This window comes from Ambystoma mexicanum, chromosome 2q (assembly GCF_040938575.1).
Source record: "Ambystoma mexicanum isolate Mex_15411 chromosome 2q, UKY_AmexF1_1, whole genome shotgun sequence".
NCBI classification, from domain to species: domain Eukaryota; kingdom Metazoa; phylum Chordata; class Amphibia; order Caudata; family Ambystomatidae; genus Ambystoma; species Ambystoma mexicanum.
Genome location: NC_090924.1, coordinates 730,457,779 through 730,484,116, shown reverse-complemented (window position 1 = coordinate 730,484,116; position 26,338 = coordinate 730,457,779).

Sequence of the window (26,338 nt, the reverse complement as noted above, 5' to 3'; positions counted from 1 at the left end):
GCACAAGTGAGAGAAAAAGAGCAGTGAAAGATTGTTCAGCAGAGAAGAAGAAATAAATTGTTTTGTGAGCAGCTTTTGTAATATGCAGCGAGAAGAGAATTCATTTGGAATGCCTTTCCTTGTGAACCAGAACCAGACAAGTTTGTGCTTGAGGAGAAAGAGAGAAATGTGGGAATGAGCAGGAAAACACGCTCTGAAAGCATTTGAATTCCTGATCCACGTTTGAAAAGCAGTGAAGCTTTGTCTCTTGAGTGAAAGAGATTGAGCATTGATCCATGGTGCTTTGAAATGTGCACTCACATTCAACGCTGGCTGGTCCCTCATTTGAAGAGCATGGGACTGGCAGAGCATGGAACTGGCATGGCATGGCAACAACTGGCAACAGCATGACCTGCCGAGGAAGGAGAGAATTTGAAGCTGGAGTTTGGCCTATGCCAAGGGCAATGTGCATGTAATTGCACTGGAGAGTAACCATCTGCATTGTCATGCAAACACTCTGAATGAGTGCACCTGTGCTTTTTTGCACTCACCTTTGTTCCCCAAATTTGAATGAAATGGGAATGAAGGCCTAGGGAAAAGGGAGCATATAATCTGTACAAATTGACAGTTTTTGACACGCGGTTTTCCCGGTGCTACCTTTGAAAAGTGAAGGGCATGTGTTGATCACCCCATGGGGACAAATGGGGCGCATATAGTACCGACATTTGATGCTTGCTCCTGTCTTTTTGGAGATCTGTGCAAAATCTCATTAGCTTGTTGTCATTTATTAAGCAGGCCAGCCTGAATTGGCTTGTACACTTTTGTGCTACCTGAACTTTGAAAACCTTTGCTGAACACTGATATGCTCATAGTGAACACATTACCCGATTTGTGAACACTTGCTTCTTTGACACTGCATCTTTGTTGACATTCCTTGGCTGAAACTGTTGCATTAGAACTGGATTTGTGCTGACCTGGAATTGTGCGCAGATGTGAGGACACACATACCTCATGAGTGACCTGGAAATACCTTGGATTGGAATATAGTAAATGAATTGGCCTATATGACCAATACACTGGATGTATACACTGATATGTATGCATTGATCTGTAATGAAATGCTTGGCCTGTTTGGTTACTGACCTTTAACACCTGTGAAAGTGACATTGTCATATCTTGTACTTGATACATTGAACTATGGAAACACATGTATCCACAGTACACATGCATTGATCTATGAATTGCATTCTCGTTTTCTGCTTGTAGAGACACTTTCACACTTTTGGCTTGTAGACAATTTTGACTTGACTTTTGCTATGAGAAATTTGGCTATGCTATTCTGATTTCTGACACATTTGCAGCTATGCATTTGATATTTTAGCTTGCCACTGATTGTCATGCCTGCGCCATGGGCGCACACATTGGCAACCATCATGGACTATTTGTTATTCATTTATCTTCAGAATACTCTTGGAACAACCCCTATTCACACTTTGGTACTTAATTCCCATTTGCGTGACTTTGGTGCCTTCTTATATAACTCAACTAACTACTTGTACCACAATGCACCTTGCTACAGCTATCTATTCCTGGCCATTCCCATTTGTCAGCATTGGAACCACAATCCCCAGAAGCCCTAGGGATCAGTGCTGCTTCCACCATCTCAGGACCAGAGAGGGAGGAGGCAGATTGTATTCAGGTGTGCTGCTCCAGGTGCTGCCAATTAGCCTGCCTCAGTACAGGGCAGGGTGGTATTTAAGCAGCTGCCGGCAAGAGCTCAGTCTCTTGCATCAAGAGTCCTCCCAGCCCCTTTTTGCCTTTTGTCTCGAATTTGTATGCTGTTCCTGCTGCTGCATTTTCCTGCTTTTGTTCAAGTGCTCTTTCTGGGCTTCCTGCCTTGCAGCCTGCTACACCCTGCTGCCTACAGCCCTAGCCTTTTGGGCTCCCTGCCTCACAGCCCTGCTCAGCTGGGCTTCCTGCCTTGCAACCTGCTACACCCTGCTGCCTACAGCCCTAGCCTTTTGGGCTCCTTGCCTCACAGCCCTGCTCCTCTGGGCTTCCTGCCTTGCAGCCTGCTACACCCTGCTGCCTACCGCCCTAGCCTTTTGGGCTCCCTGCCTCACAGCCCTGCTCCTCTGGGCTTCTTGCCTTGCAGCCTGTTACACTCCGCTGCCTACAGCCATAGCCTTCCGGGCACCCTGCCTCGCTGCTCTGCTCCTCTGAGCTCGCTCCTTGCTGCTCTGCTCCGCTGGGCTCCCTGCCTTGCAGCCTGCTACTCTCTTCTGCTTTCAGCCCTGACCCTCGGGTCTCTCTACCTCTATGCCCTGTTCCTTTGGGTTCGCTCCTTGCTGCCCTACTCCTCTGGGCTCTGTCTGCCGCCTACTACAGCTCAGTCCTGCTCCTCTGGACTCTCTGCCTAGCAGCCTACTACAGTCCTCTGCAATCCACTACAGTTTTTCTGTACCTTGTACCATTTGGTACTGCAGCCCTGCTTCCTTGTTTGCAGCCCCCCTCTTCCCTGGCTGCTGCTCCCTTGCTCTCTTCCTTGTTTGCAACCCCTTGTTCTTGATCCCTGTCCTTCTCTTCCTTGAATCCTCTGTCCTCCCCTTTCGTTTACCCATTTCTATTGTACTGTTTCTTCCTTCATTCCCTTCTGCTAGATTTCTTAGACTTCCTTGTCCCTGGTTATTTCTGTTCTTGTCTCTCTTGTGTCTTATGTTGATCCTTTGTACAGAGCTTGACTGTTGGTTTCCGGCAGGCAACCTCTGCCCCTGCCCTTGTCGCGTTTTCTGTTTAACAGACACCCACAGCTGTTGTTCCCAGCCATGAGCAGACAGAGTGGGCCTCTGTAATAGTAATCCGTGCAGAAGGCTGGAGTTTCCAAAGGTCCGTGGAACACTTTTTCCACATCTGCATACACCCCAAGAGGGAATCTAGTTTGTTTGTATCTTTGTATTTCCAGCCCCTTTCTGTTCACAACTACAGTTGCCTACTTTTATTTCTTGATGAGTTTCCTGCTGTGTGTGTACTTATCTGTCACCTTACATCAACACAGCCACCCAAACCCTACCTGGGGGTCCTGTGCCACTCTTGACAGAGTGCCATCTTTGACAGAATGCAAGAGCCAAAACATTCTTGTTCCATAGGTAGGAAAGGCACACACAGACCAAGGATGCTTTCCTTTCGATTCAAGAAACCTCTGCAAAAATCTAAAGCTTTCTTAAGGACTCCAAACAAAAACCCTAGTTTAAAAGACAGACTCGCCCTAGTAAACAAAGGTTTACAAGCACAGTACTACACTCACTGGCTCGCTGACTCTTCTATGTGTAACTACTATGACATTTGCAACTATGATCTGCAGTCTCTATCTGTAGAAGAACTACAGCAAGAAAATGAATTCCTGCAGATTTTGTTAGCCCAACCAGTGGAAAATACTCCTGCGTTTTCTGGCATTTCTTCTGACACTGCATTCAACATTCAGCCGGTACACGAACCTTGTATTCCTTTATCCCAGGCTACCCTCTCTCAGGACCAATGCCGTAACACTGCTACAGCCAAGGATATTGCATTCATTGTGGCAGATTCTCAACCAGAGTACGCTGTTGCCAAAGTGATATGTTCAAGATCAGCTTGGCAAGCTACACAACCTCCCCAGACTGCTGGAAACACTCATTTAACAGGACAAGGCATTCAGTATCCTGAGGGTAGTGCAGCTGGTCCTGGGTACAAAAGACCAATACTGACCATCGGTTGTCTTAATGCTTCCCCAGTAACTACTAACCATGAGAACTCTAAGGTCAGTCTTCCTATTGCAACACCCGAATTTTCTGCTACACCAGACTCTGAAGCTGTAGAACAGGCTAATGGAACATACCTGTTACAAGAACAACTCTTACGTCTTAAAAGACAAACCAAAGACCTCTATGATGAATTTTTCTATTTGCATCGTAAAAATTTAGCAAAGGGACACAATTTACCAGACCATCTGGCACCATGCCCAACACCCGACATTCTGTCTTTAGAGATTGGCATGATAAGGCCTGGAAGGGTAATACAGAAAAGGATACAGACTTATACAAAGCAGATGGAAGACCTGAACTTGGCATATGCATACCTTCTAAAGTTTGACTTAGCTCATTCACTTACTGGCCACAGTAACTCATGCTGTTGCTCAGATAGTGAAGAATTAACTCCCTCGGTGGGCCAAATCACTCACACTGCCTTTACACCACAAATCAAGTGTAATCATCTGGCTGAAGATCCTGTTGAGTCAAAGGATTGTCCCGTTCTTACCCTTGATGGCGGTCCTTTACTCACACTTACAGCCTCTAAAGAGGTGACCAAGTCAGAGAGGTACTCTGTTTCTATGGACTTTTGTGCACCAGACAATGTGTCAGATCCTGAATTATACCCAGTACTTGTCTGGAATCCAGCTTTGCCAACAGTCAATACCCCAGAACCATCTATCCACCGGAGCACACAAGACTTTGAAGGCCAGCCATCAGAAAGCCTACCCTTCCCTGATCCTCCGTCAGCCATGCTACCTGTTACAGAATCTGCAAGCCCAATCTCTGCTGCTCCTCCTGCTAGTGCTCCTAAATCTGCTACTGAAGCAGCATCGCAAATCACTCTTACTGCGGTTGAAGTACCCCCTTCCTCTCTGCCTGCAAGAACAATACCTGTTGCAATGCCAGTTAACAGCTCTCCTATTAAGGCTACTGCTCCGGTTGTTCCTGCTGGTGCCTCTGCAGCACCTAAACTACCGGACTGTACTCCTTCAGTCTCAGTTGCGTCCCTGCCTGCTGGTACTCCTGTGGCACCTATAATCCCAGCTGCTATAGCACCTGAACTTCTGACTGCCATTCATGATCTCCCGGCTGCTGTGGCTTCTGAACTCCCTGCTACTCAGGGTGTCCCTGCAACATTTGTGACTCCTCAAGTCCCTGCTGCAAATCTTAATGTTGCTATTGCTGCTTCTGAATATTTGGAAGACCCTCCTAGAGCAACCTATTCAGCTGTATCTCTGGTTCCACCTTTCAGCACTGTGCCGTTGCCAGCCCTAAGGAAAACCACTACTTTCAAAGAAATATATGCCATGGAGCCTGCAGCAGATCTTCAGTCTCTCAGTTCATGAACGCACTGTTGGGTTTTGGGCCCTTAAGACTTTGTCCTTTCTGACTTCTACCTCAAAGGTTCGGAACATTGGTATTGTCTCCTCCCTCAAGACTCTCACCTTGCAGCTTTAAACAGTTTTTGGAGCTTCGTGATGTGCCTTTTTGGTATAAGACTTTTTCACAGTGTGGCAGGTCTTGGGCTTGCTCTTCTTGTTGGTCAGTCTTCAGGGAGCCTGGAGCGGGGCCTGGAGAGGGGCATACTGTCATGCCTGCGCCATGGGCGCACACATTGGCAACCATCATGGACTATTTGTTATTCATTTATCTTCAGAATACTCTTGGAACAACCCCTATTCACACTTTGGTACTTAATTCCCATTTGCGTGACTTTGGTGCCTTCTTATATAACTCAACTAACTACATGTAGCACAATGCACCTTGCTACAGCTATGAATTCCTGGCCATTCCCATTCGTCAGCATTGGAACCACAATCCCCAGAAGCCCTAGGGATCAGTGCTGCTTCCACCATCTCAGGACCAGAGAGGGAGGAGGCAGATTGTATTCAGGTGTGCTGCTCCAGGTGCTGCCAATTAGCCTGCCTCAGTACAGGGCAGGGTGGTATTTAAGCAGCTGCCTGCAGGAGCTTAGTCTCTTGCATCAAGAGTCCTCCCAGCCCCTTTTTGCCTTTTGTCTCGAATTTGTATGCTGTTCCTGCTGCTGCATTTTCCTGCTTTTGTTCCAGTGCTCTTTCTGGGCTTCCTGCCTTGCAGCCTGCTACACCCCGCTGCCTACAGCCCTAGCCTTTTGGGCTCCCTGCCTCACAGCCCTGCTCCTCTGGGCTTCCTGCCTTGCAGCCTGCTACACCCTGCGGCCTACAGCCCTAGCCTTTTGGGCTCCCTGCCTCACAGCCCTGCACCTCTGGGCTTCCTGCCTTGCAGCCTGCTACACCCTGCTGCCTACAGCCCTAGCCTTTTGTGCTCCCTGCCTCACAGCCCTGCTCCTCTGGGCTTCCTGCCTTGCAGCCTGCTACACCCTGCTGCCTACAGCCATAGCCTTCCGGGCTCCCTGCCTCGCTGCTCTGCTCCTCTGAGCTCACTCCTTGCTGCTCTGCTCCGCTGGGCTCCCTGCCTTGCAGCCTGCTACTCTCTTCTGCTTTCAGCCCTGACCCTCTGGTCTCTCTACCTCTACGCCCTGTTCCTTTGGGTTCGCTCCTTGCTGCCCTACTCCTCTGGGCTCTATATCTGCCGCCTACTACAGCTCTCAGTCCTGCTCCTCTGGACTCTCTGCCTAGCAGCCTACTACAGTCCTCTGCAATCCACTAGTTTTTCTGTACCTTGTACCATTTGGTACTGCAGCCCTGCTTCCTTGTTTGCAGCCCCCTCCTTCCTGGCTGCTGCTCCCTTGCTCTCTTCCTTGTTTGCAACCCCTTGTTCTTGATCCGTCCTTCTCTTCCTTGAATCCTCCGTCCTCCCCTTTAGTTTACCCATTTCTATTGTACTGTTTCTTCCTTCATTCCCTTCTGCTAGATTTCTTAGACTTCCTTGTCCCTGGTTATTTCTGTTCTTGTCTCTCTTGTGTCTTATGTTGATCCTTTGTACAGAGCTTGACTGTTGGTTTCCGGCAGGCAACCTCTGCCCCTTCCCTTGTCGCGTTTTCTGTTTAACAGACACCCACAGCTGTTGTTCCCAGCCATGAGCAGACAGAGTGGGCCTCTGTAATAGTAATCCGTGCAGAAAGCTGGAGTTTCCAAAGGTCCGTGGAACACTCTTTTTCCATATCTGCATACACCCCAAGAGGGAATCCAGTTTGTTTGTATCTTTGTATTTCCTGCCCCTTTCTGTTCACAACTACAGTTGCCTACTTTTATTTCTTGATGAGTTTCCTGCTGTGTGTGTACTTATCTGTCACCTTACATCAACACAGCCACCCAAACCCTACCTGGGGGCCCTGTGCCACTCTTGACAGAGTGCCATCCTTTACACTGATATAGTGAAATGCTTGCATTTTTAAAAAGGGTTTTTTCTACATCATGAAATAATATGCTTTTTCCTTTTCGCAATTTGCTTGGTATTGGCATACCACATTGTTATGCTATGTTATGACATATAGTTGGGAATGATTATCTAACGATAAGAGGAGAGATTGTAGAATCTGATAAAATGGGGAAGCCTGGGTTTGTTATCATTAGAGAATCAGTACTCTTTGTTAGAGAACCATTACTCGTTGTTACCCAGTATTATCCCTTTAGGAATTCAGCAATTCATTCATCATGTTTAGTTATTGATTGATTGATATTTTATTTCTATCGCGCTCGTACACAAGTGTTTCAGAGCGCGACAAGGCAAGGGAGGGGCTCAGCGGAGAACAAAACAGCGATCTTACTAGGCCCAGTAACATTGAGAACACGCAAGTGCATGGAAGAGGGGGAGGGGAAAAGTGCATGGAAGGGGGGAGAGGTGGACAGTGCGAAGCAGAGGAGAAACAGATAAATAACAATAAATAAATAATAAAGACAACAAACAGTGGTAATGCAGCCAACAATTTGCAAGTGCTAGGTTTAAGGCAGCAGACAGGGTAGGTCTGATAAATGCAGGAAGAAAAAGGGGGGGCTGTATTGGTACAGATACAGACCCCAGTGCAAGGGGTGGCCCGGAGGCTGTGCGGGAGGGTGGCAGGATGAGCAGGTACCTGGGCCCAAAAGATAGAGGGTGGCCAGGTGCACGGTGCCAAGAGAGAACAGATCAGCAGGGGAGAGGGGGAGCGAAGGCAGAAGAAAAGAGGAAGGTCTTGAGGTGCTTCCGGAACAGGAGATGGTTCTCCTCAAGTTTTAGAGTGGCAGGGAGGATGTTCCAGAGGGAGGCCCCAGCTGAAGACAGAGATCTACCACCAGCTCGTTTCTTAGAAAAACGACTGACCCTGAGTGAGTTGGAGGTAGAGGAGCGAAGAGCTCGAGAAGGGAGGTATTTGCGGAGGGATAGCAGAAGGTATTTTGGACCCAGGCCCCAGAAAGCCTTGTGGACAATGCAGAGGGTTTTGAATTTAATCCTTGCATCCACTGGGAGCCAGTGGAGAGATTTAAGAGCTGGAGAGATACGATCCCAGGGCTTGAGGCCAACGACAAGTCTCGCAGTCCCGTTCTGGATTAGTTGCAGAGGGCGAAGAGTAGAGGCAGGTAGATTTAGAAAGAGGCTGTTACAATAGTCCAAGCTAGAGAGAACCAGAGCTTGAGATACCATGAGCTTCTGGGGGAAGGAGATGAACGGCAGAGTACCTCTGAGGAGGTGCAGTCGGAAATTTGACTTTTTAGAGACCTCAGAGATGTGGGCGGAGAAGGAAAGGGTGGAGTCAAAGATGACCCCAAGGTTCTTAGCCTCACAGGTGGGGGTAGGAGGAGGGCCAAGGGAAGTCGACCAGAGAGTGAGGGGAAAGGATGGTGAAGGTGTGCCGATGAGGAGGATCTCCGTCTTGCTGGCATTCAGACAAAGATCATTGGCGGCACACCAACCTTGAATGGCAGTTAGGCAATCAGAGATGAGAGAGGGAGAGGAGGTAGCAGAGGGCGGCTTGAAAATGAGCTGAGTGTCGTCAGCGTAGCACTGGAAATTTGAGCAGAAAATGGCAATGCAGTGGGCGAGAGTTTCCAGGTATTGGTTGAAAAGCCAGGGCGAGAGGTTAGACCCCTGGGGAACACCACAGGTAGAGAGGAAGATAGATGAAAGGAAGGACCCAAGTTGGACCTGGGAGGGTCGATCTGAGAGGAAAGAGGTCAGCTAGGCCAGAGCCTGATCAGTGATACCCAGGTTTTCATGGAGATGGTTGAGCAGGATGGTATGGTTGACCGTGTCGAAGGCAGAAGAGAGATCGAGGAGGATGAGGACAGATGGAATGTTAGAGTCAAGGTTGGTGAGCAGATCTTCACAGATGTTTAGGAGAGCAGTTTCCGTGCTTCTGGCAGCTCTGAAGCCAGACTGGTGGTCATGGAGACAGCCAACAGAATTGGAATGAAGGTTAAGCTGAGAGATGGCCAACTTTTCCAGGAGTTTGCCAAGAAAGGGTGTAATGGAAATTGGGCGATAGTTAGCTGGACAAGAAGGATCAGCTGTGGGTTTCTTGAGAAGAGGATGCACAAAGGAGTGCTTCAGAGGGGAGGGGAAGGATCCAGAGGCAAAGGAGTGGTTGCAAAAATCAGCAAGGGCCGGAGCGAGGGTGTCAATGTGGTCCTTGATGGTTTTAGAGGAACAGGGATGAACCTGTTTCGAAGAGGCTTTCATAGATCGGACTTGTCTAGCAACTTCGTCAGGGGTGAAAAGAGGAAAGGACGAGAAGGATGGTGGGAGGGTGGCTAAAGGAGGGTCAGCAAGCACAGATGGAGAGGGAGGAGGAGGAGTGTGGGTGGAGAGGGTGGACAGGATGTCCTGGGTTTTTTTAAATGAAGTGAGAGGCAAGGGCATTGCAAAGAGCCTGGGAGGCAACAGGAGGGGTAGAGACTGCAGCAGGGTTGGCCAGCTCCTTGCAGATTTTAAAGAATTCGGCCGAGTTGTTACATGCCGCAGAGACACAAGCTTGAATCTGGACTCTCTTCTTGGTGAGGACAGAGAGTTGGTATTGCCTTTGTAGCAGGCGACAGGCCAGTTTGTCAGAGGATGAACAGGAAGTCCTCCATTTCCTCTCAGCTGCCCTACACTTACGTTTAAGTGTAGCTAGGTCAGAGTCATACCAAGAATTGCACTTGGCTTTGGACTTCAAACGGATCCTCATGACAGGGGCAAGAGCATCAAGCGCATCAGAAATTGAAGAGTAGAGCAGAGACAGGGCTGTATCAGGATGAGAGACAGCCAAAGGTGGAGGGGGGAGAGAAAGTGGCGGCAAAAGCCTCAACTGACACACGCTTCATTGGCCGGATGTCCGAGAAGGTAGGTGGCAGTGTTGGAGTAGGCTTGGCTTGGGGGGAAGAGAGGGAGAGATGAGATGAGAGGAGGGAGTGATCGCTCCAGGAGAGAGGAGCGTCAGAGGGATGGAGAGGGGGAGGTCAGAGGAGATCAAGACATTGAGTGTGTGCCCTGCAGAGTGAGTCGGGCCAGAGGGGAGGATGGACAGGGAGAGGGAGTCGCAGAGGTCACGGAACAGTACAGAGGAGGAGCAAGGAGAGTCTAAATGTATATTTAGGTCACCGAGGAGGAGGAGTTGAGTGGTAGAGGCCAGGAGGGAGGAGGAGAGGTCTGCCCACTCAGAGAGAAATTAGGTGATTTGACCAGGAGGCCGGTAGATGGTAACCACAGTAAGAGAATGGGTAGGCGAGAGTGAAAGCCTACAGACAAGGCATTCAAAAGAGAAGTAGGTCTGAGTGGGAATGATAGAGGCAGGAATCCACTCAGGAAAGATCAAGGCTACCCCCCCACCGGACTGGGAGGATCTGGGTGCTGAGAGGATCTTGTAGCCATCAGGGAGGAGAGTGTCAAAGCTTGTGACTGAGCTGGCCATGAACAATGTCTCAGTAAAACCAAGGACATCAAGGTCTAGTTCATCAAGGAGGTGGCAGATGTCAGAGGAGTGTTTGACGGCAGAGCGAGAGTTGAGAGTGGCAATATGAAGAAGGTTGCCAGCCTTAAAGACCTTCCAGGGAGGGGTACAGATCAGAGGTACGCCCTGTGGAGGAGAAAGAGCCCTCGGAGGGGCAGAGGAGGAGGAGAGCGAGGGCAAGGTAGCCAAGGGGGGAGAGGAGGGGACAGCAGGAGATGAAAGGAAATTGATGAGGCGAGGGAAGCGCCTATCAAAGAGGAGGAGATTGGCCTGAGGGCCTTGGACCATGACAATGCCATTTAGGTAGTCATTAATGATGACTTTAGAGGAGTCGAAGGAAGCCATGAGAACTTCCCAGCGAGTGCCACCATTAATGGGAGAGGAGGAGATAGGGCAGAGCACAGAGACCATATGAGGAGTCCATAGATCTGGTGAAGGAACGAGAAAGAGGATGTCGGTAAGGGTCTGTCTGGCGGAAGCATTGGAGTAGGTGTCGGCGATAGGAAGACCAGGATTAGAGGCCAAGATATCCTTTTTGAACTTCTTCCTACCAGACTTAGTGAGAAGGGAAGGATAGTCAATGGAGATGCAGTTGGAGATGATGGGAGAAAGAGAAAGTGCCATTGGGGTGGAAGTAAGAAGAGGATAGTGATACTGGGGGGGCTAAGGCAGGTAGGAGTGAGACAAAAGAGAGTAGTGAGGTCACTGGCCTGGCAGGTTACAGAGAAAAAACAGTATACAAGCAAAATACAGAGAATTTTGCAATGGCCAGCAGGGTTTGACTTTTTAGCACAAAGCAAAAATAGCAAGATTTGACTTTTTAGTACAAAGCAAAAACAGCAAGATTTGACTTTTTAGTACAAAGCAGAAACAGAAAGATTTGACTTTTTCAATCTTGGAATCGGATGTTAGCAAAGGGTTTCAGGAAGCACTGCGCAGCAGGATGACAACATGGGAGCAACAAGCAGAAAGAACAGTGATAGTCAAAGGCAGTAGAAGTGAGTCCATAAGGAGGGAACTAACCCATAGTTCTGCAGGTGGCAAAGTCAAGGCAGTCCGGATTTCTTAGAGGAGTGAGGTGGCAGCATCATTATGGTTAAGGTGCAGGGAGGACCCCAATTAGCGTTCCGGAAGCGGACAGGGAGCAGACAGGGGCCTTGGAAGTGGGCCTTTGCTGAGAGGGCCGGCTGAAGCCTGGCGGTGCCTGATTAGATGGAAGCAAACACTCAGCAACCAATGGGAGTGCAGCACAGGGAGAGGTGATTCAGCACAGCCTGTCTACACAACAAATAAAACCACGGCAGCCATCTTGGAAGTGCCAAAAACAGTCAAATAAGCAGCAATAGGAGGAAAAAACTAGTGCTTTCAAAATAGCAATAGTTATCCATTATTGCATCCTGTTTAGTAATACATGAATAAGTAGCACCATTATACTATCCACATTATTAGACTGCCACTTAGTTTGAATTAGCCATTTGCATTTATGCATTAGAAGAGAAAAATAGGCCCTGTTATATGAAGGGTTTGCTTAAAATGTTATTGCATTATGCATTAGAATGTAGCGCTTAGGCTGGGAGAGAAAAATGCTAGACACTAGAGAGAACGAATGAGGCCTGGAATGAAACATGTCATGATGCCTACCCCCGGGCATCCGGATCGAGTCCATCAGCCCCGGGAGCAGGCATCCAGATACTTATTAAAACCCCAGCAGCCCGATTGCAGCCCTTAGGTGCCAGGCTCATCTTAGAAATCTTACCTCATGCAGACCATGCTGCAAATGAATCCAAGCCAACGTGAGGCCTGGATGGGACTATTTTATTACAGGGACTATTTTTTACTCGGTGTGGTTCTGGGGAACTTCTTACCTGGAACTACTTTGGAGGCTATTTAAACCACGCCCGTACAGCAGCACATGCTTCGCGTTATTCTGCATTCTGCAGCGTAACGCTCACCGTGCCTGCAAGTCAGCATCCAGTCTTCTGCCACTCCCGCCTCGAATACGGAGCTCCTAGAAAAAGGGGAAAGAAGGAGAAAAGGTTAGATCACTGACATTATTTTAATTCCTTACCTGATTCCGGATCCAGCACGTCCCCGAGCCTGAAGGGACATTACTACAGCACGCATCGCATCGCCAGCAGCAGCGTTGCGTCGTACTCACCAGTCCACAGCATCTTTCGACTCGGCGCTGCCTCCATCATTTTCTTCATCGAACTCCAGCACCCGGGGGAAAACAAAAGAAATAACAAGGTGAGCCGAGAGAGCTGACAAATACAATCACTTTTACCACCATAGGCTTACCTGATTTACCACCGGAGGCATTACCCTTTAATACGCCACATCCTTCTATGCCGCACCTATAAAGGGAGAGAAAACAACAAGTTAAACTTGTGCAACTTTTACCGGACAGTGTTGGGTAATACAGACTCTTACCTGAACGCCATCAGCTACCTCCAGGCAATATTTTTAGCTGCAATTCAACAAGGGAATGGAACAAGAGTGAACATCGGACATATTGAACTCTTTGAACTTTATAAACCCCGGAGTCAATATTCCTCCGGAACTCCTCCAGAACCTTCAAACCAGTTGAGCAACTGGTATCTACGCACCCCTGCATGCCACGCAGGATGGAGAGCTCATTATTTAAAAACATAAGGTGAGGTTACTAAAAGGGGATATCGGAGGTGACTAGTGCGGAGAACGAGAACAGTGAGGGGGGGGCATCACTAAAATCCACGGGTGGCTAAATCCCTTTCTCCACTTGCAGGAGAATACTTCTACGGGTCAAGCAGACGAGATTAGGCGGGCCAGTCCAGACTGTCATCTCTGCACTGCGCATCACGTTGGTGGAGACCGCAGCTGTCCGGGTCCGATCGACGCCCCTGTGGGAACTGAGCGTAACAAACACTGTCATATTTCAAATGCCATGTAGAACCATTTAGAATGACACATTGTTATGCTTTGTATTGTGCCTGTCTGAGGTGAGGTAGCTTGAGATGTCATGTGGAATGTTGCACAAAAGCAGGTTCCAGGCTCTTTAAGATTTCTTCAGGTAAGTTTATTTCCAAGTTCTTAGTTACATATCCACATGAAGACATAAAGGACATAAGCTGTGACAACACCGGCTCCCATCACCCAGGGCCAGCCAGCTTTAACCGCCTCTACACAGAACACTCACCCAGAATATTCCATCATCCACACATAAACATTCCACATGACATCTCAAGCTACCTCACCTCAGACAGGCACAATACAACACACCTCCCTCCTTTACTAAACACACATGCACAGAACAAGTCACATACCAGAACAACACAACTACCACCTTCCAAGATATACGCACACGTAACACTCAACTGGCAGACAGACACTTCCACGGCCAAACCCAACCATCAAAACATCACACCCTGACAAACTACATTCCATGTACCAATAACAAAAAAACTGTCATCCATCGGCCTGTTCCTGCCACAAACAAGCAAATGGGCTCTCACCCCAGGACCTGGCCAACCCTGAAACTGGGCTACTTCACCTACATTCCTGAACAACCACAAGACTGCTACACCTCCTACCATCTGCCCCCGCCTACAACAACGCGGGTGTCCAGGCTGCCACCCTGGAACCCCAGCAGGCCTCTAGACTGCCAATCTAGAGAACTGAGACCTCAAAGCCTTCAAAAAGACAATCACAACCTCACTCCAACAGGGATTCACAAAGTGGAAACATACAACATCACTGAGATCACAAACACCCATGGTCTTAATACCATACTCATTACACCAGACCAGGATGTACAAGCCTTCCAAACACATTGGGAGTGGTGGCCACGCACTCCCACTGCCAACATCAATGACTGGTAAAAACTAAACGGTCTTATAGCAAGGAAAACATCCTAACCCAAAACAAGCTGTTGAACCCATGGATACAACGAAATCCACAATAAATACCACAAGTAACATGGAAAACAATTTACTCATCATCTCAGGATTTACCACACTCAATACCGACGGGTCATTACCAGGCGTCCCCAGCTACACCTTTACCACCAGCTACCTACTGTTCAATGTGATGAGAAGGATAAAAAAAAACCTAGAGGAGGCGCTACCTCCCTCACAAAACAACCTCATTGCTGTTCAACCTTTACCGGAATCAGGTAACCCCTATAACCAGACCAATCCCCTCACATGAAATTAGAAAATCCTAACATCCTTAATTGAAAGAGTCGAGGCTCTACCTCACTCTAGAACAATTGCATGGATGTTCAACTTTTACCACGACAGGTAACTACCCAAACCAAACCAAAACAATGTAAGGAAAACTATGTACCCCACTGACATTAGCCAAACAATTCAAACCATACATTTCACACTGCAACACTTCCATGCTGAATGTGAGTCCACCCAATACCCAACACTCACTGACTCTCTCCAACCTATCTGAGTCAGATTCATCATAACATGCATTCCAAAATCATAGAATGCTGCAACCATATGCTGTAAACAATACATAAAACGCATTGAAAACATTTGCGTTGTGCACATTTGATTACAAAACCATGTTGCTCATAGTAAGTAAAATCCCCAAAACTAACACTTTTATGAAGTAAAACGTCCATAGCCATTTGTAGGCTCTTAAGCGAACCTATGAGTCCATAGCCATTTACACAGGCTCTACTGACATGTGCAATATAGCTGAAAATCCTCAAAATGATTAAAGCTATCACACTCATACACATACCACCCATCTTACACTAAGAGCAACGATTTATGCACATTAGTGTCCATGTGCCATGGTGCTTGGCACTAGAAACCTGCAATTCCTCAAAAGAATTATGCTAAATACCCTCCAATGCAACATATTACCACACTATATTGTTACCGTTTCACTTACCCATTTACATAACAGAACAGCGCCGTTTAAGATGCATGTATATCTTCTATAAACACAAACTCATTTGCATCCTCGCAGTGCCCCCATTCTACAGATTCACATCACACCAAGGCACTCACCATCCTGCACATGCAAAATGCTCCGTCAGTTTTAAATAGGTATATTAAAGTTCCAAACTACCACATTATGGCTGTTACTCTCTGCACAAGCCTATACCCCACCATACTGTCATGACCTAATAATGTCACCTTATTTGTTGGCCGCTACCTGTCGCCTCTGTAACTGAGACGGAGCGGCATGCCAGCATCACAATCTGCCGAAAATGTCTCTTTTGCCAAGCATAGACCACCGCATTTGGCACCTAAACAAACCATGTCTCTTGGATCCGATTCTTATCATAGGGTTCCCATGTTCTAAGCATTATTCATTCCTGCCTTAACATAGCTGCACACATATTTAGCTTCCTTCCTTCTAAGACACGTCTTGCCAAACGTCAGATTCCTTAAAGTACTTTCCCTTTTTACATCCTCAGGGCAAACAGCACTTATAATACGAAGATCTAACAATAGCACATTCCAAAGAACATTCTACGCTTCACCATCTCCCCCTGCTGCATGTGTGACATCATCAGTCACTACTGCTCAGCAGGGCTATGCAGAGCTTCATAGGCCAACGGTCGTTCACTTCCCAGGAGACCTCGCCACAAAAGGCTCATAAATCACCAGAGTTTTAGACAGCCAAAAACATGATGTGCATGATAAGCACAGTACGGTGCTGCCAGGCTCCCATAACTTCAAAGCCTGCAATTATCTCGTGAGAAGGACACCGTTTAAAACAACAGCTCCCCATTGCTATGAGTGCACATGACATGGGAGTGACGTGTAGTCAGGCAAACAGTCCTCCTTGTTCATGTCAAATTCACATCCATTTCCCAAACACAGAGCAGCGTCTCTTTTTTTCTATTGCCATTCCAACTTAAAAAAAAAAAACATAGAGAAGCATCACATTCCTCCCAGTGGGCTAGCTCTTCATTACATCTCACGGAGGATCAGGGTACAGCATTTGCTTTCAACATCAATTTCCCAGTATTGCCAGTATTATCTTTCACCTGCTGGTCCAGCGCCATCTCCAGCCCCCAGGGCAGAGCTCTGCCTCCTACTTAGGAGCTGCCCATCCAAAAAGGGGCCTCTTTCTTGGACTTCCCCTGAACCCTGGGACGCAGTCCTCCTTCCTGATCCTGGAGCAGATCCCTCTGCAATGGGGCCCAATTCCTGTTCCTGCCCCTGCGCTCTGGGGAGCCATGTCAGGGCTTCTCCCTGAAGACTCCCTGGGGCCCGGCTTGCCCACTACTTATGTGCGCCGGTCCAACCAAAGATGGGGCTTTAATCCTCTGGCTCCCCCTGCACCCTGGGTGATGGGACTTACAGTTTTTGGGGGCGGTGTTGTCCTTCTCCAGAAGCTTCTTCTTGCACCCTCCGCAGCAGGGTCCTCAGTCCATCAGCTCGTGGCACGTAGGTTACCAAAGACCAACTCGTCGCCATTGTTAAAAAGCAGGTTACAGGCTCTTTAAGATTTCTTCAGGTAAGTTTATTTCCAAGTTCTTAGTTACATATCCACATGAAGACATAAAGGACATAAGCTGTGACAACACCGGCTCCCATCACCCAGGGCCAGCCAGCTGTAACCGCCTCTACACAGAACACTCACTCAGAATATTCCATCATCCACACATAAACGTTCCACATGACATCTCAAGCTACCTCACCTCAGACAGGCACAATACAACAACATTGTTATGCTTTGTAGTTACATGTACACATGTATGCATGTAGAGACACCGTGTATTGAGTGTGCACTTAGAATTTGCATTATGCTTTGAGAATAGTGCTTGGTATTGTTTGAATGTGTTGAGCACTACATTCGAGAACGTTAGAAAGCATTTAGCTGGCATTTTAAGCCATTTTTGATGGAGACGCAGAAGCGCCACTGGGCTCAGTGCAGAGAGATTGTTATGAGTTAGTGAAAGAAGGAATTTGTAAACAGTAGCTTTGCAGGCAGACAGATTTGTTTGAATGAAACCGATTTGTTTGTTTTTTTCAGCATGGAGTTATTCAGCTTCGTGAATACTTAATGATGAAAAAAAAGGGGAGAGTGTGGCTAGAACAAACCCTATGCCTATATGGCTACTGAGCTTTGAAATGGAAGTGACACAGACATGAAAATACAGAATATGGAGTGTAATTGAATGAATGAGAAATGTAGTGGTGACAGTTTTGAATGTGTAGCATTTGAATGTGCAATAGACATTTTTGAATGTGCAATTTTTCAATGTGTACTATTGTTTGGAGTATGTGAAATTATTTGTTCTGTTTTGTTTTGAGAAGGAAAGAGATGGAATTGTAGGAGTCATATATTCAGCATGCATGCATTGAGAAGCATGGAGAGGCAGGCATAGTTTGATATATGCACTGACACATTGATAGAACTGACTGAGACACTGAGGGAACTAGCATTGATGTCTTTTGAGAGACATGGGAAAGTGTAGAACTAGATGTGCACTGCAACGCACAATGAGAAATTATGTTTTATTTTTGGCTTTGATTGCACCTGAATCTGATTGAAGACTGATACTTGCACTTATGTTTTCTTTGCATGAAATCTGGAGACACCTCGACCAGACCGAGATTGCATTGATGACTGACCAGATTGCATCGCAGGAGGAATTCACCAGACCATGATTGGCAGCAGCATGACGCCTGAGAGCAGATTGGCCAGACTGACCAGACCATATTGACCAGACCTTGATGACCGTCTGTACGAGATCCATGATGGCTGACACCATGTGACTTTGCATCATGGCTGTTTGTTTGCAGCAATGATGAGACATTGTCATCTGACCTTTTGCGACACTTTGCAGCAGCACTTTTGGGGAATGTCGACCGACCGATTTGAGGACTTAGGGTGTGGCCTTGTCCAATGGCTGTGCTCTGAGAATGTACCCAGAAAATCTGCTTGCTACCCAGACAGACACCTATTGCCATTGAAAGAAGATTGTGATTGACTACGAAGAGAGAAGACACGTTGCAGCATTCTTTGCCCAAGTGAGAGAGAAAGGGCAGTGAAAGATTGTTCATCAGAGAAGAAGAAAGAAATTGTTTTGTGAGCAGCTTTTGTAATATGCAGCGAGAAGAGAATCCATTTGGAATGCCTTTCCTTGTGAAACAGAACCAGACAAGTTTGTGCCTGAGGAGAAAGAGAGAAATGCAGGAATGAGCAGGAAAACATGCTCTGGAAGCATTTGAATTCCTGATCCACGTTTAAAAAGCTGTGAAGCTTTGTCTCTTGAGTGAAAGAGATTGAGTATTGATCCATGGTGCTTTGAAATTTGCACTTGCATTCAACGCTGGCTGGACCCTCATTTGAAGAGCATGGGACTGGCAGAGCATGGAACTGGCATGGCATGGCAACAACTGGCAACAGCATGACCTGCCAAGGAAGGAGAGAATTTGAAGCTGGAGTTTGGCCTATGCCAAGGGCAATGTGCATGGAATTGCACTGGAGAGTAACCATCTGCATTGTCATGCAAACACTCTGAATGAGTGCACCTGTGCTTTTTTGCACTCGCCTTTGTTACCCAAATTTGAATGAAATGGGAATGAAGGCCTAGGGAAAAAGGAGCGTATAATATGTGCAAATTGACAGTTTCTGACACACGGTTTTCCCCGTGCGACCTTTGAAAAGTGAAGGGCATGTGTTGATCACCCCATGGGGACAAATGATGGGGCGCATATAGTAACGACATTTGATGCTTGCTCCTGTCTTTTTGGAGCTCTGAGCAAAATCCCATTAGCTTGTTGTCATTTATTAAGCAGGCCAGCCTGAATTGGTTTGTACACTTTTCTGCTACCTGAACTTTGAAAACTTTTGCTGAACACTGATATGTTCACAGTGAACACATTAGTCGATTTGTGAACACTTGCTTCGTTGACACTGCATCTTTGTTGACATTCCTTGGCTGAAATTGTTGCATTAGAACTGGATTTGTGCTGACCTGGAATTGTGCGCATATGTGAGGACACCCATACCTCATGAGTGACATGGAAATACCTTGGGCTGGAATATAGTAAATGAATTGGCCTACATGACCAATACACTGGATGTATACACTGATATGTATGCATTGATCTGTAATGAAATGCTTGGACTGTTTGGTTACTGACCTTTGACACCTGTGAAAGTGACATTGTCATATCTTGTGCTTGATACATTGAAAGATGGAAACACATGTATCCACAGTACACATGCATTGATCTATGAATTGCATTTTCGTTTTCTGCTTGTAGAGACAATTTCACACTTTTGGCTTGTAGACACTTTTGACTTGACTTTTGCTATGAGAAATTTGGCTATGCTGTTCTGATTTCTGACACATTTGCAGATATGCATTTGATATTTTAGCTTGCCACTGATAGAGTGAAATGCTTGCATTTTTAAAAAGGGTTTTTTCTGCATCATGAAATAGTATGCTTTTTCCCTTTCGCAATTTGCTTGGTATTGGCATACCACATTGTTATGTTATGTTATGACATATAGAATGGAATGACTATCTAACGATAAGAGGAGAGATTGTAGAATCTGATAAAATGGGGATGCCTTGGTTTGTTATCATTAGAGAATCAGTACTCTTTGTTAGAGAACCATTACTCATTGTTAGCCAGTATTATCCCTTTAGGAATCCAGTTATTCATTCATCATGTTTAGTTATCCATTATTGCATCCTGTTTATTAGTACATGAAGAAGTAGCATCATTATACTATTCAGATTATTAGACTGCCACTTAGTTTGAATTATCCATTTGCATTTATGCATTTGAAGAGAGAAATAGGCCCTGTTATATGAAGGGTTTGCTTAAAATGTTATTGCATTATGCATTAGAATGTAGCGCTTAGGCTGGGAGAGAAACATGCTAGACACTAGAGAGAACAAATGAGGCCTGGAATGACACACTGTCATATTTGAAATGCCATGTAGAGCCATTTAGAATGACACAGTTATGCTTTGTAGTTACATGTACACATGTATGCATGTAGAGACACAGTGTATTGAGTGTGCACTTAGAATTTGCATTATGCTTTGAGGATAGTGCTTGGTATTGTTTGAATGTGTTGGGAACTACATTCCAAAACGTTAGAAAGCATTTAGCTGGCATTTGAATCCATTTCTGATGGAGACACAGAAGAGCCACTGGGCTCAGTGCAGACAGATTGTTATGAGTTAGTGAAAGAAGGAATTTGTAAACAGTAGCTTTGCAGGCAGACAGATAACACAAACTCTTGCTTTAGTAGAGAGATGGCCTGCCAAATCAGCTTGAGCTTTGTGCTCCGCGGAGACAGCAAAGGTTGGGGCCATGGAGGGAGAGCGACATGGGGAGATGGGAGAGAAGCCTTTTCAGGCAAGGAGATGCTTTGAACACGGGCACTAAGAGAGGATTTCGTGATTCAAAGAGAGCCAACAGTGGAGTGAATGGAGAAATAGATGGAATAGTTGTTTTTTTGCACCGCAGACATGGAAGGCGAAGGCAGAGATATGATGTCCTATGTCACTTTGACATAGAACGTTGTGACCAGAACACGAAACACGCATAACACAGACTGGCAGGCATTGCTAATGCTGACACAGAAAGAGACATTCTTAGCTTAGAGAATGTAAGTAACCATGGCAAAATGAGTGCGTCATTGGATTAGTATAAGTAGAGGTGAAGATGGAAGAGAGCCCGTAGTTGCTGGAGGTCGTTGGTAGTTGCTGGTAGTTGTTGGTAGTTGTTGGTAGTGGCTGGTAGTTGCTGTTGGAGAATGGGGTTAGATACAGATGGAGTTCGTTCGAGTTAATTGCTGATGGAGTTTTGGATGGAGCTGCAGTTCTGAGATTGAGGGAGAGATGTCTTGGTGCAGCAGAATCCGATGGCTTGGCAGAGCTTGGCAGAGCTTGGTAGAGGCAGTCGTGTGACCGGATCTTGAGGGGCCTGCCACTGCTGACTGGCTGATTGCAAAGTTGTGCATAGAGACCTGGCTTGGCAAAGACAGAGCTGGAGAGGAGAGAGATGCATGGTTCATGGCCTAGACAAACTGATTGATTACAACCAGCGGGGTGGCTTTGTTGATGGGTTTGGGGAAGACATGACATCTGAAGAGAAGGCGCCTGAGCCAAAATGAGTGGGAACAGAATGGTGTGCCACGGAGGTTGTGGGGACGGCATCCCTGCCCCTCCCCCCCTAGAATTATGCCCATGATTAGCACAGACACTCACACAAAGAGCATTGGGTTTGGGAGAAAGGGGAGATCAGACATGCATTGTCTTAAGAGAGTGAGTGTGAAGTAAGGTGTGGATTTGTGTGGATTGGAGAGGTTTGATTCTGCATGAAGGAGAGGATTGTTGGATGTTTGACGCTTGCATTAGACTGCATTAGAATCACAGGCTTGCATCAGAGGCTTGCATTAGAAACCTGAAAGGCTTATAGTTATTGCATGGTAGATTTGCACCAGAAGCATAAAAGGTGCAAATTCGATATTGGCTAGAGTTTAGAATTGTCTGCATTATGCTTTGCTGTGCATACATAAATGGATTCCATTGTTATAATTGAATCGATTCATGTGTTTTCTTTGTGTCTTATGTTTTTGTGTCCATAGAAGTAAGATAGGTGTATGTTATTAGGCATAAGATAGGAGTAACACAGTGCACATAGGCCCTACCAAAACAAAAGAAGGGGGGGTATAGTGATCCACAACCCCCTAGGAGATTGTCTAAACCGGTGCTTGGTTGCCCGGCGAGGGTGGACAAGACGATGGTAGGGATTTGTTTTCCAAACTAACACAGGCAGCATCCTTCACCGCCTGACTAGGTGGCGATACAGGAGATTCCAGCTCCTTAAGGATCCCAAAGAGTTCCTTGGTGCTGGATGCTGCTCCAGAGATACGAAGATCGTAGTAAGTTCTTTTAGCACGAACAATGGCCAATTTATAGGCTTTGGCGGCCTCCACATAGATGAGTTTATGCTCATCTGTCTTGGTTTTATCCCAATGTTTTAATGCTGTCTGCGCATTTTTCCAAAGGAGTCGCAATTCTGGCGTAAACCATTTTTTGTCAGTTGTTTTTGTAGTTACGCTCAATTTTTCTTGCGCTAAACTTTCCATCGCTAACGCTAATGTTTTGCGATAAATGTTTGAGAGTTCTTCTGCTGAATTAAACCCAGTTAAATCATTTGGCAGAGATGCCAAGAGAGGGGCCATGGCTGTCGGGGTAAGCTTATGGATGTTTCTAAAAGTTGCCCTGCACCCTTCCTTAAAGTTTTTTTGGATAGGAGAGATGGTCAAGTTCCAATTCAGAAGATGGTGGTCTGGACCATGGGCACTGACAGTTATACACATCCTCAATACACATGTTTTGCGATAGGACCCAATGCAGGGCTCTCCCTTTTTCATGCATAGAGGAATTAACGTGTTGTTCAAACCCTAGGTCAGACAACAGTGCTTTTGGTAACATAGCTGTAGCATCCAATAGGTTGTAATAACCAAAGTTAAAGTCCCCCACAATCATGGTTTTAATACTGGATTTTAATATTGGTGCTATAAAGTCACTGAAGTTTGTGATAAAATCCCAGCTCTATGAGGTGGCCTATAGACAATTACAATATTGATAGTTGAATTAAGGTTAACTTGATACTTAACCCAAAGTATTTTGAAATCAGGCATCTGTGGCATATCTATTTTATTCGAATATTGGGGTGAACTGCCAGAGACCCATGCTGTGCAGGGCTTTCACGTCACTTGGGCCATTATCTTCTGATGCCCCAACCTAGGCGCACTACTCACCATTGTCCGGGGAGCTGCCAGGAATCCGGACTGCTGCTGTGTGGCATGCCTGCACCCTCCACACACTGTTTCCCAGCTTGCTCAGAGGCTGGAGGGAGGAATGGATCTGCAGCCTCTCCGCCTGAAGGTACGTCTGCCATGCATAGGGCCTCTCACAGGTGGAGACAAGCCAGGTCAAGCTTCTTCTATACATGTGAGAGGCCTGACTAATGGTGTTCTGTGATCCCTGTAAGCCTCCACTCCTGACCTCCTGATAGCAACGTTGTTGCCTGTACCCGGGAAGGGCAAGGCTTCCCTCCGCACACTGCCATATTTCAAAGGCATGTCTGGTTATAGGCTGGCTGGGGACCGGAGCTCCCATACCACTTCTGCTGGGGAGCCTGTTAAATGATTGCGTACCACTACCTCCTTACCAGCGTTCGCTTCTGCAGCATGCCCGTGGCCCCGGGGTGGTCGTACTCTTCCCGCATAGATCAGGAAATCCCCGGGGATCACCACTCAAGCCCACCTCCATCCCCCAGGGGCAGTCCGCTATGGTGTGCTGATGCTGCTTGGAGCAGGGGACAGAAGCTGCACCCCACTGGGCCGCAGATAATCACTGGCACGGGTCGGCAGCCGCTATCTTGGCTCAACGCGCCAAACACTCCTGCCGGAGCTTTAGAAAGACCAGGGTCGGGATTAGGGGTTTCCTGCCAGCTCCGCTCAAGCCAAATTGCTCCTGGGCATCTCCTCCAGGGACTCATCTGTCATCAGCCCCAAGTCGACACTTTGCCTGCGAATTACAGCCTTAGGCCCTGGCTCCGCACAGAGGCTCTAAGTAGAGCTGCCACATCAATGGCACTCCAAACCAAGTTCCCTGTTCGTTGCTTCTAAAATACATTGAACAATGGAAATGTAGCACTCTTGTATAATGGCAAACCTCCTTACTCGCGTGAGAAGCAAACGTGAACAAAATCCATTGTTCTGCTATTCTAAGACTGTTATTGCTTGAAGGAGTAGTCGTGTGTCCCTAATTAAAGAGAGAGTACGCTGCTGGGGCCATTAACGAATACTGATTGTTAACAATGCAAGAGTTACAATCTGTAACTTGTGAAAACGACATCAGAGAATGGTTGCGTGTGCCCAATTGTGATTCCCAAAGGAGGCCTGAACTCTATCCTTTACCTTTACCCAGACATACAATTAAATACCAATATTTAAACCCTAAAAACTACATCAAGAAGTGGTCACGTGTGCCTAATTCTGAAGTTCAAAGAAAGACTGAATTCTGTTCTTTATTGTAATGTGACATAACTTAATTTTAAGAAGTTTAGAGTGTATAACAGTTGAAGAAGACAAACATTGCCCAAGTCAAGAGTCTCCCCATATTCACACTGAAGCCAACCTTTCCCAGCGTTAAGAAGCAGTCTAACGCTACTGTGAAGTTAATAATAGTGTACTGGCTTAAGATACAAATGTGCAATTATTACCTGAAGCTAAAAGATTGGCATCAAGGCTTCTGGGTAATTAGGTGGGCAAATCACTTTCAGGAAGTTGGATATGAAGTTGGGGAAGCAGACTGTCTGCTTGCAAAGACCGCTTTGAAGTTGGCACAACCTGTAGTGGCAGAGACCGTGGAAGACAGAGAGAAGTGAGTCTCCCAGGCATACCCAGGTTGTTATTGTTGTGGCAGACAGACACAAAGAGGCTGCTCTTTTTGAAGAGAGTTTTCAGAGGAAGAGTGCCTTGCCTGTTTGAAGTTGTTGAAGTACTTTGAAGTATATCGTGTTGCTGTCATGACCCCTGCCCCTGGCCCTAATAGGCAAGCCATTGGGGTTGCACCACGAACTTCCACCATGGCCTTAAAGGCCCCACCATCTCGCCCAAGGCTCTCTTGGAGCCAGTCCTGGCGCCTTTGGCACCAGGCTCATGTGTGAAGCAAAAGAACTTGAGAGCTGGGCTTAACAATAGCCTTTGGCACAGCATGGATGCCCTCCGCATAGCTCAATCCTAGAACTGAGCTATGCGGTCTAGTCTTTTAGGTGTGGTCAGACCCAGGGGTACCTGGGATACCTGGGGGCTATGTAAGCCACGCCCAGGCTGAGAAGCACGCTTCACGTTAGTCTGCACTTTGCAGCGTGACGCTCTGTTACTCACCGATATGGAGAGTGCGTAAACAGGCCGGACCTCTATTGCTGGGGAGTTGCTTGAAGGAGCTAGGGTTGGAGCCTCCTACCCAAGCCTCCTCTCTGTGAGGGAATGAGCTCTTTAAACCGATATGACCACTTGCTGAACTGTACAGACAAGGGGACCGATCGATCAAAAAAGCGGGGAGAACCGACCGTCTCAAACCCAGGCTGTAAAGGAAAGGATAACAAGTAAATAATCTGCCAATAATGAAACTGGTTTATTCCCAAGACTATTCCCCTTTAGTAGTACCTGGTTTAATCTCCCCTTAAGCCAAAGGAACCGGAGTAACCTATAAAGTAGAGAGGTCTTAGTATATGGCTAACGTATAATTCTGCAGTATGGAAAAACCAAGAAAAACTATACTTTACCCCTGATGGAAATAGGATTGAAGAAAGAGTCCTGGAAAACAACGAAAGTATAAAATAAAAAATAGGGAGGTTAGTAAGGTAGCTATCCCCGAACGGAACGAGGGTCGCACTGGTTTCGGGATGGTGCACCACAGCAAAGCGTTCAGAAGATGCACTTAGGAAGTCGAATTCCACAGAAAAATGGTGTTCCAATTAGAGTTTCTCTTACCGGAGTAGTTACTCTCTCAGAGTCCAGGAAGCAGGCAGGGGTCTGGTACACGAGCGGTCACGAAACAGCAGAATCGGTGTTCAAGAGTTCCGAAAGCAGGCAAGGGGTCTGGTACACGAGCGGTCACGAAACACAGCAGAATCAGTGTCCAAGAGTTCCGAAAGCAGGCAAGGGTCTGGTACACGGGTGGTCAGAAAACAGTTCAATCGGGGATTCAGAATAA